The following is a 17,401-nucleotide window of genomic DNA, read 5'->3' as shown; positions in this document are numbered from 1 at the left end:
GAAGAGAAGTCGAAGGAAAGAGTCACTTGTGACCTAGAGTAAACATTTGAAGGGAATGTGGCTTAGCAGTGCTTAAAGGACCACTTAGATCACTGGGTGTTTTTTGTTTTATCTCCCATCTTACGATGTGTGAGTTGTGGTCAGGTAGCAGAAGGAGTTCTGCAATTGCTAGATTTTCTATAAAACAACTGTTCTGGCCCCATTCTTCATAATCATTTGCACAGAAAGGTAACCAAAAAAAAAAAAAACGTTGGCTGTTCTAGCATAGAGCTGCAAGCTCCCATAAAAAAATGGAACCAACAAACCAGTCCATAGAATGCTTTTGAAATAATTCAAAGATGAAAAGTCATGTTTACTACTTTTTATGAGAGGATGAAAGGGCCAAGTCTGCTGTGAAGGAGAAATAGAATTAAGAGAAATAAACTTGAGCAATATTTACAGAAAGATAAAATACTCAGTTTTGTTTTAAGTTTTGTGAGTCTTTAAATATTTAATCTGCAGGAAAACATTTCAGTGTGATTTTTCAGCTGGAGGAAAATGCTGACAAGGGAAGTTGGGGTGGGGAATTAAGTGCACTGTCAGGTGCCTGTTTATTTTTGCGCTCAAGTAATCTTACATGGAGATCATGTTGAAAAACTTACTGGAAAATACTGTGTCGATACCTTCTTTATTCAAGGGAATTCTGTTGTCCTTCTGGTGGTGAGTCAGGGTAAGTGTTCTTAAAAGGTTTTGCTGAACTGATTTAAACCTGAGAACACCATAACCACATACCTGTGATTCCTTTTAGGTGATTCTGCTACCTGTAGTTTGTGCTAAACTCGGGTCATTGAGTATTTTTCCCCCATCTTTTACCTCCATGTTTTTGTAAAGATTGCTATTTGTATTGGAACTTTAATTCAAGATTAAGTTGAAGGTTTTTGACAGACTAGTGTTGAGAAATGACATCAAACCTTTCAATGAACATGGAATTTTTTCAAGTTAAATTCAATTTTTATGCTATGTATAAAATAGCATTGACAGCATGTGTTTTCTTTTAATGCCAGTTTGAGCACACATTATGTCCAATTCTTGTCACTAAAGGAAAATAGAAATTAGTAATTTAGAGCATTTGATGTGGAGCTGTTCATGTGCTATGGACAAGTTTTAAGGAATCTTCAGGTAGTACCTGAATAAAGCAAAGTTTTCACAGTATGCTTAACTTCTCTGATTAAGAGCTGCATCTCAGCTCAGAAATTATGGCTGTAAGAATTGAAGGACTGTAAATGAGTTCTGAAAAACTGAAAGAAAATGGAATGTCTGCAAAACTAATACCAGGTTGATTAAAATCCTCCAGAGTGTTTTGGCAGATAGGAAAGCAGACTATAGTCTGCTGAAGACATAAACGGTCTATTCCGAAAACATCTCTTTGTTGATAATACTTATCGGAGTTTGCATTCTCCTACAGATTAGCTTTAAAAATGCCAAAGAACAGACCAGTCTCTCTTCATTGACCTCAGTTAAAGGGCTGGGAACAAAAAGCAAGCTTGCTGAGTATTTTCAGTGTGTTAGCTGGCTTTATGCAAAATCTGTATTCCTCTTCAAGACAAAGTGTAAAGCTTCAATGTTAGGTAATAAGGGTTGTTCTGTTTTTTTAGGGTTTTTTTTCTGTTAGCCAAGATTAGTAGTTTGAAGGTGTTGTCCAGCAGTTCCAGGAAATTCCCTGGTGACACAAGAAGGGAATATTTAACATCTGTCACAACTTTATCTTCAGTGACACCATAAATGGATGGGTCTTGGTCAGATGCGGGTGTCTGTACATGTCCTGTGCTTCAGAAACTGTGAAAGGTAAAAATACTATTCTGTCGTTGCTGATTTTATTTTTTTGCGTGACTACTATTGTGTGTGGTTAGTGTCAGTCTTTGGCAATAACATTTCTTAAAAACCCTCAGTTGCCTGAATGTTTTATGGTATCACTGTTTCCATGTCTTAACTCCATTAACTAATAAGCAACAGTAGATGCAATTGTTTGATTATGGAGTGTGGACCAAGGACGTGGGAATCTTACATTTAAACACAATCTCTTCAGATTTATCTGGTACTTGTATTTCTTCTAGACAGCTTAAGGAAAATATTGAAATCCAGTAGAACTAATTCTAGACTGTAGTTCAGTAGTGCTTGAAATGTAAATATTAAATATTTTTTATTTTATGCTGTTTATTTCCTTCAAAGTAACTATGGTACAGTTGTTGGCACTTCTAAATGTAATGAGTTTGGCTTTTACTTCTTTTTATTAAGCAGAAAAAATAGTGAGAAAGGACATTTAGAGGAACTACTTTGTATTCAGGAGTGGAGAATCAGCACTTTGTTCAGAGTTGACTAGACAAATTATTTGGGAGCCAAACTGCTGAAAATGTCTTCTTTATGTTTCTGTATAAATCTGATTTACCTTTCAGAGCCTGATACCATATGTAAGTAGGAATAATGTTTTCTCACTGCAAATTTACATGTTGCCTGCTGATACTGTCTTGGAAAACTATGGACAGTGGCTGTAGTCAGCTAATTTTAGTGTTACCTGAGCTTGTCATTCTTGTCATTCTTCCTGCAGTGCAGTACTGTCAGGCAGGATTTCCTTGCACTGTTGTCTTTTCCCTCCTTCTGTAGCCAAGTCAGCTAAACCAGTTTTCAATACCCAATCCTTTAGTATCTCCCAGCTTTAAAGAATGCTGTTCTTTGCTCATCCTCCACTCTTTAAAATGAAATATGCATGGTCATACGAGGTGGGATGGTTGTTTACAAAGACTTTTTGTTCTGCAAAGATGAATGAGGTTTGTACTGGAAGAAGTTGACTCAACTTTGGCCTCTTAGTGCCTTTCCCTTTACCACTAGTAGCAGGGAGATGAAAACAGGCAGATGACTTCTCAGTAATTCTTCCTCAATAATTCTTTTGTCTTCATCAACTCTGCCTTTCCATTCCCACTGCTTAAAAATGCTGGGTTTCTTCCTTTAGGATCATTATCATGTATCAGCTGAAACTCCCTACAGCAGTATTTCATGGGCTTCCTGGTCTAAACATGCCAGTCAAAGTATATTAAAGACCTATGTTTCCTTAAGAAATTCTGTATTGTAAGGTCATATGCAGCATACACAAATGTACTAAGCAAAGGAACGTTCTTCACCGGAACAGATTAATTTCTGAGCTTGCAATGTAAAATTCTTTGTAGTAGTTGATCAGTTCATTTAGCGATCACTTCTAGAAATTAATGTACTTTATTCACATTTACTGCCTAGACTGGTGAATATGTAATCCACCCTCTGTGAACCACTTCAGGAATTTTTGTGCATGTAGACTGCAAGTGCAATATATACAATTTAAGAATATAAAGCAGTGATTTATTAGAAGGTGTAGATGACTGGTAGCATGTTAGTCTTGACTAAATGGTGATGTACCCTTCATGAGACATCTGACGTGATGAGGAAAAACCTGACCTCAGCCCACAGCAACAAAAACGGCCAGCCTTACGAAGTGAAGACTTGACTCCTTGGAAGGTAAAATTGTGGGTGGCCAGGTAGGAAAGAGAGGAGCTCACATCATTCTATGAATCCTTTACAGGAATTTCTGAGACATTTCCTAACCTGTTGGTCCTATTCCAGAAATGTGTTGCCTTAGCCAGTACCTGCACTGTCTCAAATTCAGGTTGGTCATGCTGTAACTCCTCTTCAAGCCACAGATGTTTCATTTTATAAAAACCAGTTGAACACAATGACTGTGTTCTTCAGTCACCAAGATTTACCTCAGATTTGCAGGTTAGAGACTTGTTAGTGAAGTGTTTTACCTCTTAAATGTTTTCCGCTCTGAACAGTTTCACAGAGTACTTGGTGTCATCTACCTGGACTTTATTAAAGCCTTTGATACAGTTTCCCATAGCATTCTCATGGAAAAGCTGACAGCCCATGGCTTGGACAGGTGCATTGTTCACTTGGTAAAAACTGCCAGGATGTCCAGGCCTTGAGAGTGTTGATGAGTGCAGTTATATCCAGCTGGTGGCTGGGCATGGGTGGGGTTCCCCATGGCTCAGTAGTGGGAGCACTTCTGTTAAATATCTTTATCAATGATCTGGATGAGGGAATTGAGTGCACCCTCAGTCAGTTCACAGGTGAAACCAAATTGTATAGGAATGTTGATCTGCTGAAGGGCAGGAAGGCTCTGCAGATGGATCTGGACAGGCTAGATTGATGGGTTGAGCCCTGTGGTGTGAGTTTCATCAAGTCTAAGTGCCGGGTCCTTCCCTTGGGTCACAACAATCACAGGCAGTGCCACAGGCTGGGGGAAGAGTGGCAGGAAAAGGATGTGGGGGTGCTGGTGACAGCAGCTGAACATGAGCCAGGGTCTGCCCAGGTAGCCAAGAAGGCCAAGGGCATCCTGGCCTGGATCAGCAATAGTGTGGCCAGCAGGGCCAGGGCAGGGATTGCCCCCTGTACTGGGCACTGGTGAGGCCACACCTCGAGTGCTGTGTCCAGTTCTGGGCCCCTCACTGCAAGAAAGACACTGAGGTGCTGGAGGGAGTCCAGAGGTCAACAGAGCTGGGGAGGGGTCTGGAGCACAAGTCCTGTGAAGAGTGGTTGAGGGAGCTGGAGATAAGGAGGCTCAGAGTGACCTAGAAGGAGGTTGTATCCAGTTAGAGGTCAGTCTCTTCTCCCAGGCAGCCAGTGAGTGACAGGATGAGAGGAAATGGCCTTAAGCTGCACCAGGGGACATCCAGGTGGGGTATCCAGGGAGAAGTTCTTCACAGAAGGAGTGATCAGGCATTGGAATGGGCTGTCCAGGGAGATGATGGAATCACCATGCTTGAAAGATTTCAGAAAACACCTGGACTTGGCCCTTAGTGCTGTGGTTTAGTTGACAGGGTGGTGTTCAATCAAAGATTGGACTCAATGATCTTGGAGGTCTTTTCCAACCTTAATGATTCTGTGGTTCTATTGATGCCATGAAGATTTTTTGTCTTTTCTTTTATACCCGTTATACCTTTTTACCACTTCTGTATTCCTAGTGGTTTTTCCTTACATTCTTGAACTTGTTTGTTAAGCTAAGAGACTAAACATTTTAGAAGCTTCATAGCTAAGGATCAGTGTGCCCCAGACCCCAAGGTCCTCTCCAGAACACATTCTGTAAACCAAGATAGAACCATCCAGGGGAAGGTTCTTTGGGGAGGGGGGCTCACTTGAGCCTCTCATTGGGGAATCTTAGATATGCTAATTATTAAAACCTATAATGTTATACCCGATCTTCAGGGATAGACTCGGCGGGGTGCATTTCAATGCCTATGACCTGGACGTGTGCACCTAAGGATCCTTAAAATAAATACCAAGGTGAAATCCCTTTTCCCCTTAACCGTGTATGCCTCTTGATTTTAAGACCAGGAAAAGGCATCACTATGACAAGTGGAAATGGCCTCAGGTTGCATCAGGGGAGGTTTATATTGGATATTAGGAAAAACTTATGAAGAGAGTCGTTAAGCAGTGGGTCTGGCTCCCCAGGTTGGTGGTGGAGTTGCAATCCCTGGGATTGTTCAAAAAATGAGTCAACATGGCATTTTGTGATATGGTTTAGTAGGTAGTGGTAGGTGTAAGAGAAGAGTATTTGTATGATAAGCTGTTCTTTGTTAAAGTGTATGTGAGAAACTTGGTTCATTGCAGGTGGTTACTGCAAACTGCTGCAGCTCTCCCTTCATAGTGATTCTCTGCCAGGAGTAACTCGTCCTGGTTGTAGTTGTCATAAAGAGTCTGCTCACTGTGGTCTTGGGGTGGAAAATTACAAGAAATGGTGCCTTGTAGTCCTGCTATTATTACATGGGATTTTCAGTAATTCCTTTAGCCTCCTTGTACAAATGGGTTTGATTAGGTTTCTCTGCTTTTGCAATTGTAGTAAAAGGCTTGGGAATCTTAAATTACCATAGGATGAAAACATGTAAAAAAAAAAATCTGTAATAAACCTCTAAGACATTACTCTGGGGATAAAACATCCCTTCTTTGCCAGCAGATTAACATTATCTGGCCTTTAACAGATGGCAATTACAGCTGTTTTGATGTTGCAATGCTGTGAAGGAAGATGTGATGGGATGGAGGTATTGCATAATTCTCTATTCTGAAATTGATAATGGCTTTGTGGCTTTCTTAGCAAAACACCTGATTCTTTTCTTGAGGAGTGAATCTTCTGTGGAGCACAGATTAAGAAGATGCACAAATAATTGCACTTAGGCATTAAAACCTTTCAGTGTGTATCAAACATTGGTGGATGCACACTGCAAAACAGTAATTCGTACATTTCTTACGCCTTTTGTTAGATTTGAGCAGTTTGTAGAGTCTGCCTCTAAACCTATGTCAAATTAGTGTCATACAGGTGTTGCCCATTGTAGGGAAGCTGACTTCAGGCACGCAGTGAATTGTGGTGGTCCTTTCTCTCTCCCCCTATCCCTTTTATCAAAAACCCACAGCTGTGTGCTTATATAGTAAGTAGGTCAGGAACAAACACCGGTTTCCATGCCAAGTGTGTAATTTACTAATAAAACTTTCTGATTGATTGTGGACCCTTTGACTCGTCGTTCCTTTTGACCAGTGAGCATTTACAAGTCTTAGGTACTTCCTTCCCCTTCAGAGTTTGTTGTCACACCCATTGTTGTTGCTTATTCAGTGATACATTAGTCATAAGCTTGGACAATGAAGGCTGTAGTCATAAACTGTAGTCAACAGCATTTAAATGAAGGCTGTAGTCATAAACCAGTAATTTAAGAGCATGGTTTTGAGGGTACTGCTGTTGTTGAATTTTTATGTTACTCTAAAATAAAATTTAAGAATGGCATCGTTAATTTTTTTACTTGTTAAATGCAGTCTTGCATGGAGGTTGATACTAGTAGACTTCTAATGACAAGCTACTCACTGAAAAATGGAGTTATACATACTCAGAAATTGAAGTGAAAATCAGACTAGTTTCACTGGATTGTTCTTCCCCACAAATGAAAACAGTAGGGAATAGAAGGACACTCATGGGTTTTGTTTGTGTTTTGCAATGGCGTAAGTCAATGAAAGTCTGTTCCCATGCCGTCCTCCTTACATTTAGAGGAATGAACTGGTTTGAGTTATTGGCATAGGTAGAAATCAGCCTAATGAGTTTCTCGGTTAAAACCAACTCTGCAACTTCCTGAGGTAAAATTCAGTATATGTTTTCCATCAAACCTGCTTTTGCTAAGACTGCACAATTAAATGCTGCAAGGTCAGTTTGCAGACTGGTCAATGAAAATGCACTTAATTTTTCCACCGAACTACAAAATTCTCTATTCTGTGCCAGTGTTAATACAGGCTCACTGTAATTATACAGTGGTCAGTAACTTTATATGATGTGGCCATACATAATACAGAAGATAAATATTTTTTGAAACTGAACTTCTACAGATAACAAATGGATTTGCAGTAAGGGTCAGATTTGTAGCAGTAGTTATGCAGTCTTCTGTCTCACCCTGCCAACAGAGGCAGTGGAAATGCTTCCCTTTAAGAAGGGGTACCATCTGGGATCAGGCAATCCCTGGAGCAGTTACCCCTGAATCACCAGCCCAAACAATACGTAGAGAGGAATCAGCAATGAAAACAGTTGAGTCTTTTCTGTGGAAGGCACTCGTGTTTCAGGAACAGTAACTTCTCTTTGCTCCCACCCTCAGGGCAGAAGAGTTAGTTCTTCTAGAGCATTTGTGTGCAAAGTGGATAAAAGTGTCTCTAAGTGTGGATATGGGACACATTTTTTGGCATGGTTTCTATTGTACTCTAAAAGTTTCCTGTCTTCTGTGGCAAATGACTTTGGTAAATGACATCACTTTTGTAAGATGTTTTTCTCTTTACTATTAAGTTGTTACAAATGGTAGTAGCTGAAACAGTTACTGATGCTATCTTTAAGTGCCTTCTGCATCCTGGAATCTCCTAAGTGCTACTGCCCAGTGCACACATTTAAGATTGTGCAAGCTTTAATTTAAGCACGTTATGTAGCCCTGAGGCAGGCAGAGGGATGACTCAAGGTTTTTAAAAGTTAAACAAATGTTTAACTAGTCTGTTAGGTCTGGTGCAACTTTTCATCATTTTGAAAGATTGAGCAGTCAACTTTCAGTGTATCAGTAAAAACAGTGTATTAATCTGTGAGAATGGGCAGTTAATCAGACCAAGTCTAGAATAGAAGTTCAATAATTAAACATAATTATGGGTCTGGTCCTGCTCTTACTTTTATTCTTACTAAAGAAAAAAAAGTCTGCTATACCAAAGAGCATTTAGGTTACAGTTTACATCTGCTGCACAAGTCATGGAAGTTGAAATGAGTCAATCTGCAGCTTCTGTTGCATGTGACACTAGTGCAGGATAAACTATTTGTTGTCTGTAATGGATCTCTTCCTGAATTGGGGCCAAGACTTCTTGATGTACTGATTGTATTATTAAAATTCAGTATCTGTTCGTGGAGACTGTCTGCTTAGCAAGGACTGTCAGTGCTTAATAGGAGCCACACTACTAGGGACTTTGTATTTCCATTTACTAATTTCACGGCATCTTAATTGCAACGTTCCTTCTGATTTTCAGTCCCATTATTCCTTTTTATGTTGCTTATGGGCTGCAGTCTTCTTCCAAGCCATTAAGTGGAAAACATTTGTTTGTTTTAAAAGGGATCACCACTTGAATTACTCCCTTGCCTGTGCCCTAAATGATGCATGACGTGCTTACCGGTGAGTGCTCCTCTGTTGTTGCTGTTACCCATATGCTTGTTCCGCTGCGTGTGCTAATGCGATTTGAAGACACTCTTGACTTGTTTCATCTGCATCCAAACGTCGCTGCGTACACCCCCGCACGGCCGGCTGATTACCGCCCTTTGGAAGAGCGGCGAAGCTGGTGCGGGCGGGCCCTCAGCCTGTGTGGCGGCAGGGCTGTGTCCCCGCTCCGCCCCGTCCCGGGAAGTGGGGTGGCCGCAGGGACGGGCGGGGGGCGGTCAGGGGGCGGCTCCGGGGGCGGGCGCCTGTCGGGGCTCCGGGCAGGGCCGAGCAGCCGCCCGCCAGCGGCCGGCGCCGTGCGGGGCAGCTGGGGCCATCCGAGTCCGACACCGCTCGTCCCAGCGGCGGGGGTGGGAATTGCTGGCCTTCAGAATTACGGGAAAAAGCGTTACTTCTGCTCAGCCGGGCGACTTCCTATTTTGTCCGTCTCTTCGCCGTCGTGGGGAGGCAGAGGCCCCTGTTAAACCAAACGCCCGTTCTGCAGCTGAGGTGAGTAGAAAAGATGTTTTCAGCAAAGGTCCCTGTGCTCATTTTCGTTTATATGAAGTGTGGGGGAGTGTGAAACTCTTCCCCGCACTGTTACACGCGTGGATCTCTAGCAGTGAAGTTTGCTTGCGTTTGCATTTCTCCAAGCGTTTGTCCCAGACTTCGGGCAGGATATGCTTCTGGGTGTCTTCGGGCCAAAAAGCTCCGTTTGGTTTCTTTCTTTCAAGTCCATGAGACAGAAAGAATTGAAACTTTCTGTTTAGCTCATTGCATTAATCTCATTTTCTAAAGAATGCAGTACAGATGCTTGGCAGTGGTTTTCCTTGTGTGTGTAATGTTCTCATTATGTGTTCTCAAAATGTTTGCAATGTATGCAATCATCAAAGGAAGTAAAAGCTCTTACTAAATTGCTCTCTGCTTAATTTGTATTCATTCACATTTTCTCGAAGTGATGTATCATATTTTAATGAACTGGGCCCAGGTTTCTTCAATGTTTGCCATTTCTGCCTTCTGAGGAAAAAATATTTTCGTAATGGGTTTGTGTATATATATATCACGAGTATCATGTTCATGTACTCATGCTTAAATTGGGAAGTGTCAGTTGTCTTCTCACCTGTAATGGACTGTATGATTTGTCTTTCGGAAGTGGAGGGTCTGGAGCACAAGTTCTGTGAGGAGCAGCTGAAGGAGCTTGGGGTGTTTATCCTGGAGAAAAGGAGGCTCAGGAGAGACCTTATCAGTCTCTACACCTGCCTGAAAGGTTGTGGTGAGATGAGGGTTAGTCTCTTCTCCAAAGTTATAAGCAACGGATGAGGAAATTGCCACAAGTTGCACCAGGGAAGGTTAGATTGGATATTAGGAAAACTTTCTTATCGGAAAAGGTTCTCAAGCACTGGAACAGGCTGCCTGGGGAATTGGTGGAGTCACTGTCCCTGTGGGTATTTAAAAGGCACGTAGATGTGACACTTGGGAACATGGGTTAGCGGTGGACATGGCATTGCTGGGTTAATGGTTGCACTTGATGGTCTTCTTGAACCAAAATGATTTTATGATTGTCTAAAATAGTTGAAATCCAACTTCTAGACTCTCTGTGAATTAAGACACTGATTGGGCAAGAGAATGTTTTCATGCTTGAAGGAAGCTTTGTGTGTTAGGCAAAAGAACGGAGTGGTCAGTTCAGATTTTTCTGTCGGAGGCTAATCTATAACAAAACAGGTCTCAAAAGGGATAAAAAGGGAGAAAAAAGCTTTGGGTTTGTATCACAGAGATTGTAGTGTTGAAGATTAAAAATTTTGATTTTTTTCTATAATAATCATTTAAACCTGGGGAATTTTTGCATGATTTGGTGCTTGTAGAGGGCATTTTCAGTTCAAAAATGCCATACTAAGAGATGTCAAAACATAACTGTGTTTAGTAGGTCCCATGGAGCCTGATTTCTCACTACTGTGCTGTGTTTTGCCTTGCAATTTTGGCTAAGATACAAAAGTATTGTTAGTAAAGGTAACAGCATAGATAGTAAAGAATAGCAGGATAGATAACCTTTACTATTTGATTTGAAGCAGCAGGGTTATGATGCTGCAGTGAGTCTGAGCTTATAATGTTTTCTAGAATACACAATTAAATGTCTTCTTCAGAATGTTGTGTTACATGTACAGGTAAGTTTCAGGGTCATGGTCATCTTTTTTGAGTGTGAAGAAAGTATGAAAGTGAAGTTTTGTGCTCATTTTGTTCTCTTTCCTTCTCGTGTTTGCGGGAGCATGGTGTTACCTGCACTGTGTTCTGTGTTGTTCTACTTGCAGCACTGCAGCAGTACAAGGATTATAACTATATTATACATTTTGGGGCTGTAGCTGATTCCATAACAGTCCAGGAAAGTTTTTATTTGCTTTCTTCCTAAACATATTTTGTTGGCATTATAAAAGTAGGTGTGTGTTTTACATCTAGGTCCAGTCTGAGGTTGAGAGACAAGACTGGAGAAGGTGAGCTAATGCTCTGAAGCAGTAGAGAGAATCTTCCTTCTGATTTTATGACAGGTGTGTATTCTGTATAAACTTTAGATTGAAACCACCCAAATCTGACAAATGTAAAAGATTTTGATCTGGCTACCCTCTTTTCAGTGAGAGCTCTACATTTCTTTGGAGTTCAGTGCATGGATCCTGCTACCCTGGCTGTCCATTTTGCTCACCTAGTTGCTTGCCACATGAGAGACAACTTGTTCTCCACCAACACGAAGGGGCATGAAGGCAACCATTGTCTAATAACATCTTATTTACTGAAAATGTCTGATGCAAAATCATCTCTCAAAGTAGACCCTTGCAGTTCAAATAGACTGTGTAGTCACTCAGACAATCAGCCTAAGAAGGAGGCTTGCTCCAAGACCAGATCTGTATGTTAACCTTCTTTAAACCATAGCTTGTCTGTTTTTTCTTTCTCAGTGAAAAAAGAACAGGTAATGGCCTGCTCTGAAAGCAACATTCTGTCTGGTAATATAACCAACATTTAGTTATAGTGATACTGATGGCCTGACCTTTCCTCTAGTGAGTATTATCAAATTGGATACAATCATGTAGTTATAATAAAAGAAATGACCCGTATGTAAAGATAAAACAAGTGAATCTTGTTTTGTTTCTAACTTTAAAATTTTTCCATAAAAATTATGTTTCTTTTATGAGGTACAATATATTAATTAGTAAAAAAAAAAAAAATCTGTTTTGCAGCTTTTTTTTATCTGTCTGAGCATTTTATACATTAAGAATTATATAGAGACTTGTTTGTTATGCTTGTTTGGAAAATAATGAGTCATATTCTATTTTTCCCTATTAATATCAAGCTTGTATAGTTAGAAATTTGATTTAAATTCCAATGTAACAGCATTTTATATTATAATGAATGAATATTCCATGTTCTGCTTTATAAGAAAACAAAGGGGGTTTATCAAAACATAATGTTTTGCATCTGAACTGCAGGGTATACTAAGCAAAATAACTGTTATCAGCAGTTATTGGCAGACCCGACTTTTCCTGGTCACGATGTCCTTCAGGATTTTAGAACAAAAATACCTCATCCTTTTGTGCCTACATTCTCTATTGAGAGACTGAAAGAGGAAAAATTACTTTTCTGCTTTTTTCGTTTCCAGTTGATTTGAAGTTTTTAAATTCACAAGTTGTTTGTGTGATGATGTTTTGGGGTTTTTTTGACGTGATGATGTTTTTAGAACAAGTTTCTGTGGTCACCATACAGAAACATATACATATGTATATGATACAGCGTTTTGACAGCGTCATCATGTGGCTCCTTCAGATATGTCTGTAAGCGTAGTGGTTTTCTCAATAGATATGTATTGTTTGATTTTATTTCCTTTAAGTGGTGTTAGCAGGTTATTAGTTAATAGATTATTAGTTAGTAGACTAAGTTTTTAAAATACATATAGATTTCTTTTCCAAATGAAAGTGCACCTAACACCTGTTTAAATCAAGTTCTAGTTAAAGGTAAATGTTTTAAATCCTGTTCATCCTGGTCTGAGGTTCAATTGACTATTTTTAGCTCAGTGAAAGACTGTGGATTGTGAAATCAGTGTGCCCAGGATCTTTCGTCACAGTGTCTGTCATTTTTCCCGTGGATGGGCTTGTCGGTGCTTAAGTCATAGGGGTTAAGGAGTTAAGAAAACCCATTAGGTGTCCCTCAAATTCACTGCTTCTTCCATTATGTTTGTGTCATTGTCTTCTCCAACCAACGTAGAAACCCCTCCATTTTCCTCTTCTGATGCTCACTGGTACTTGCCTTTGGTGCAATCCTGACCTATCATGAATCTGATGCACCCTGTTACCTAAAAAGGATGCTGAAGTACATGTTTGAATCATTTGCCTGAAATGTCCTTTTTCCCTCTAGGATTTGTGTAAATGCTGATGTATTTGAATCTTGGGGTTCTTAAAATTGATGGTTATTGCTTTTCCTGGTGCATTTTGCAGAACATCACAGTTAGGTGGCCCAGTGGGCCAGAGTGGAGGCTTTCAGCATTTGCTGACTGTGTATAGGGTGAGGTCTGTCTCTCCATATGGCAGCTATCATGGGAGAGCTATAGCAATGGATAGTAAAGACTAAATAAAAGGAGAGTTCAGCTTCTTTCCTCCTTCATAGTTGTTAGATGAGTGTCAGACTTGGTAGTAAAGAATTTCCTGTCACATTCCAGCAAAGATGTTAAAAGTTCTTGAAGATGACTGGAACGAAGAATGGTGCTGAGTGGTGCCACATTCAGTTGACAGCTGGTTGCTAATGAGGTTCTCCTGGGCCCACTATGGGGCCCAGTCCTGTTCAGTATCTTTATTACTGATCCTCACAAGGGGTTCAAGTGCACCCTCAGTCAGTTTGCAGATGAAACGTGGTTGGGCAGGAGTTGATCTGCTGGAGGGCAGAAAGGGTCTGCAGACAGATCTGGACAGGCTGGATCGATGGGCTGAGGCCAGTGGTGTGAGGTTCAACAAGGCCAAGTGCTGGGTTACAAGAACCCCAGGCAGCGGCACAGGCTGGGACAGAGGGGCTGGAGAGGACCTGGGGGTGCTGGTGACAGCAGCTGAACATGAGCCAGGGTGTGCCCAGGTGGCCAAGAAGGCCAAGGGCATCCTGGCCTGGATCAGCAATAGTGTGGCCAGCAGGACCAGGGTAGGGATTGTCCCCCTCTACTTGGCACTGTGCACCTTGATTCCATGGCTATGTTGCAAGGAAGACGAAGGTTAGGGATAATGTGGGCCCTCTTCAAAAGCAAATGGGAGACATGGATACCCTGGGAAAAGAGAAGGCAGAGGTTCTCAACAACCTCTGTGCCTCTGTCTTTGACAGCAAGTGTTCCAGCCATTTCAATCAAGCTGAGAAAGGCTAATGCAGGGTTGGGAGAATGAAGACCCTAAACCCACTGTAGGAAAGGATCAGGTCTGAGACCATCTAAGGAACCTGAATGGTTGTAAGTCCATGGGATCCAATAAGATTCGTCTGTAGGTCCTGAGGGAGGTGGCAGAAGAAGCTGCTAAGCCATTATACATAATTTTTGAAAAATTGTACCAGTCAAATAAAGTCCCTGATGACTGAAAAAAGCAACCTATAACCCCCATTTAAAAAAAGGGGACTGCAGAAGCCCTGAGGAGCTACAGACCAGTCAGTCTCTCCTCTGTGCCAAGAAAGATCATGGAGCAGATTCCCCTGGAAACTATGCTAAGGCGCGTAGAAAACAAAGAGGTGATTGGGACAACCAACGTAGCTTTACTGAGGGCAGACCATGCCTGACAAATTTGGTGGTCTTCTATGATGGGGCTACAGCTTTGGTGGACAAGGGCAGAGTAACTCTGAGGAAGGTATATTTTCAGCTTTTACCGGCTAGCACTTGTATTTCAATGCCTCAGAAAGCGTTGAGCAACCCAGAGAGGTAGCACGGGCAATCTGGCACTTTAGTAGCTCTAAAATCGGTACCTGTATCAGCTGCAAAGCAAATACCACCAGCAGAAGCAAAGAGGGAGAAATACAGCTCCCTGCTCGCTCAATTTCCCGCAGTTAGGAGCTTTCAAAAGAAACAGACGACAAGATGTTCGCAGAAAACATAGCAGAGCCAAGAGAGGGCGGGGCCTCCCTCGATCGTCTCTTGTATCCGGAGAAGGGGAAAGGGGAGGACTGGGGGCGGACCGGGGGTGACCGGCCAGTGAGACACTGCTGAAGAGTCTGAGTTACATTTGGTTTTGCCTATGCTTGGAACAAAGGGGTCCAGAGCACATGTTCAGAGCAAGTGTCTTTGGGAGGGGGAGGGGAAGCTCAGAACAGGTAGCAACATAACTCCCCTTGTCTACCTGGATTTACGCAAAGAATTTGACATCGTCCCACTTGCCATCCTTGTCTCTGTATTGGAGAGACGTGGATTTGATGGATGGACCGCTTTGGATAAAGAACTGGCTGGATGGCAACACATACAAAGTTGTGATCAACAGCTCATTGTCTACAGAGACCAGGGATGAGTGATGTCCCTCAGGGGTTGGTCCTGGGGCTGATGCAGTTCCACACCTCTGTCAGTGACATGGATGGTGGGATTGAGGGCATCCTCAGCAAGTTTGCTGATGACACTGAGCTGTGTGGGGCAGTTGACACATACTGGAGGGAAGGGATGGCATCCACAGGGACCTGGACGGGCCTGAGAGGTGGCACCAAGCAAACCTCATGGAGTTCAGCAAGGCTGACTGCAAGGTCCTTCACCTGCATTGGGGCAATCCCAGACACATGAACAGGCTGGGCAGAGAAGTGGAGAGCAGCCCTGTGGGGAAGGACTTGGGTGTGATGGCTGATGAAAAATGCACCATGAGCGGGCAGTGAGTGCTCGCAGCCCAGAAAGCCAAGGGAATCCTGGGCTGCATCCAAAGGAGAGTGGCCAGCAGGTCAAGGGATATGATTCTGCTCCTCTGCTCTGCCGAGACCCCACCTGGAGCACTGCATCCAGCTCTGGGGTCCCCAGCATAATGACAAGGAGTTGTTAGAGCAAGTCCAGAGGAGGGCCAGGAGGCTGATAAGAGGACTGGAGTACCCTCCCTGTGAGGGTAGGCTGAGAAAGTTGGGGCTGTTCATCCTGGAGAAGAGAAGGTTGTGTGGGGACCTCACAGACACATTCCAGTATCTGAAGGGGCCTACAGGAAAGCTGGAGAGGGACTGTCTGACAGGAACTGGAGTGGCAGGGTAAGGAGGAATGGGTACATACTGAAAGAGGGGAAATTTATATTAGACACTAGCAGGAAATTCTTTATTGTGTGGGTGGTGAGACACTGGAAGAAGTTGCTCAGGGAAGTCGTGGATGCCCCACCCCTGGAAGTGTTTGAGGCCAGTTTGGATAAGGCGTTGAGCAACCTGGTCTACTAGGAGGTGTCCCTGAACATGGAAGGGAGGTTAGGATTAGATGGTATTTAAGATACCTTCCAACCCTTAACATTCTGTGATTCAATGACTCTATGATATGCTGTCTTGACATTTATAGATGTGGCATGCTCTTTATTCTTGGTGTAACATCTACACTGTATGCAGAGGTGTGTAGTTAAAAACAATCTTAGAATTGGATCTGAATGGAAAATGGTTTCATGTCCTGAAATGGGGGAGAAGGGCAATTAAGAAATGGTCTTAAATACAATAGGGGGAAAAGTTAACTTTGGGTAATTTTTTCGTCTGACTTTAAAGTTTTTAAATCATAGCTCTTCCAAACGCGGTAATTTAATCAGAAGTATTGAGACATTATTCATCAACTGTGTTACACAAGTTTTATTTATTTAATGTGACCCTTACTGAGATTGCATCTTCCTACAAGATATCTGGCCTTGCTGAATCAATTTTTTAATCAACTGAAGAAGACAGTTCTGTTCATATTTGTTTAGTCATCAGAATTGAGTTTTTATAGGCATCTTTCAATTAAATACTTAAATTTTCACTCAGGCATGTTCTTTCATCACTTTTACATGTACAACCTCTTCAGTAAACAGCCAAAGAGCTATTTTGTCACGTATCAGTGTTCTGACAAGCATATAAGATTTGAGCAGCACTGTAACCTGCTGAATCACCCTGGTTTCTGGCATGTAGTAACTAGCAGCTGGCATGTCAAATTAACAGCTGCTAATTGATTCTGGAGAAAAAGGAGGCGGAGGACTGAACCAAATTAACAGCTCACGTCTGGGAAAAGTCATGGAGGTCTCACTCCCCAGTTCTCTCCTCTGTTTCACCAACTCCTGTGCCTGTCTGATCATGTAGCAAGTTGCTTAATGTAGTACAAATACTTTTTTTTCCTTAGTTTTCTGCTGTTTTGGCAAGTGGAAGTGACTTACTGTATGGTTGAGTACTAGAGAAGCACTAGAAGAGGAGGAAAGGGTACAGGATGGATACAGAATGAGGAGCACCCCCTGGATGTGGATGGGATCTTAGGCTATTTAAGCTTTCTGGTGTGCATGTCAAACTAGAATTTTTCAAATCCTTCGTCTGGGGAGGTAAAACCCCAGACAGCAGTACAGGGAGCTGGCCAGGTGGAGGGCAGAACATGAGCCAGCAATGTGCCCCTGTGACAAAGAATGCTGGTTTCCTGGGCTGTGTTAGGACTGCAACCAGCAGGTCAAGGGAGGTGATCCTGCCCCTCT

At 42.1% G+C, this 17,401-nt stretch overlaps 1 protein-coding gene across 4 annotated transcripts in view; it reads left to right on the top strand.

Annotated features, from left to right (window-relative positions):
• The first annotated feature begins 1,561 nt into the window (after positions 1–1,561).
• Positions 1,562–17,401, top strand: part of IL31RA (interleukin 31 receptor A) — a 41,953-nt gene continuing 26,113 nt past the window's right edge. The window contains exons 1-3 of one of the 4 annotated variants that reach the window (XM_042028331.1): positions 1,563–1,824; positions 8,673–8,732; positions 11,205–11,293. The gene's annotated coding sequence lies outside the window, so the exon portion shown is untranslated. Of the gene's footprint in view, positions 1,825–8,672; positions 8,733–9,022; positions 9,264–11,204; positions 11,294–17,401 lie in introns of those variants that run through there. The other 3 variants (XM_042028330.1, XM_042028333.1, XM_042028332.1) reach the window with 3 other exon arrangements.

The sequence above is a fragment of the Corvus kubaryi genome, unplaced genomic scaffold (assembly GCF_017639235.1).
Source record: "Corvus kubaryi isolate FWS band 111438036 unplaced genomic scaffold, C.kubaryi_AGA036_p1.0 37308, whole genome shotgun sequence".
In the NCBI taxonomy this organism is placed as follows: domain Eukaryota; kingdom Metazoa; phylum Chordata; class Aves; order Passeriformes; family Corvidae; genus Corvus; species Corvus kubaryi.
The sequence above is the reverse complement of the archived record's forward strand: the minus strand, read 5'-3'. Positions and strand labels throughout refer to the sequence as shown.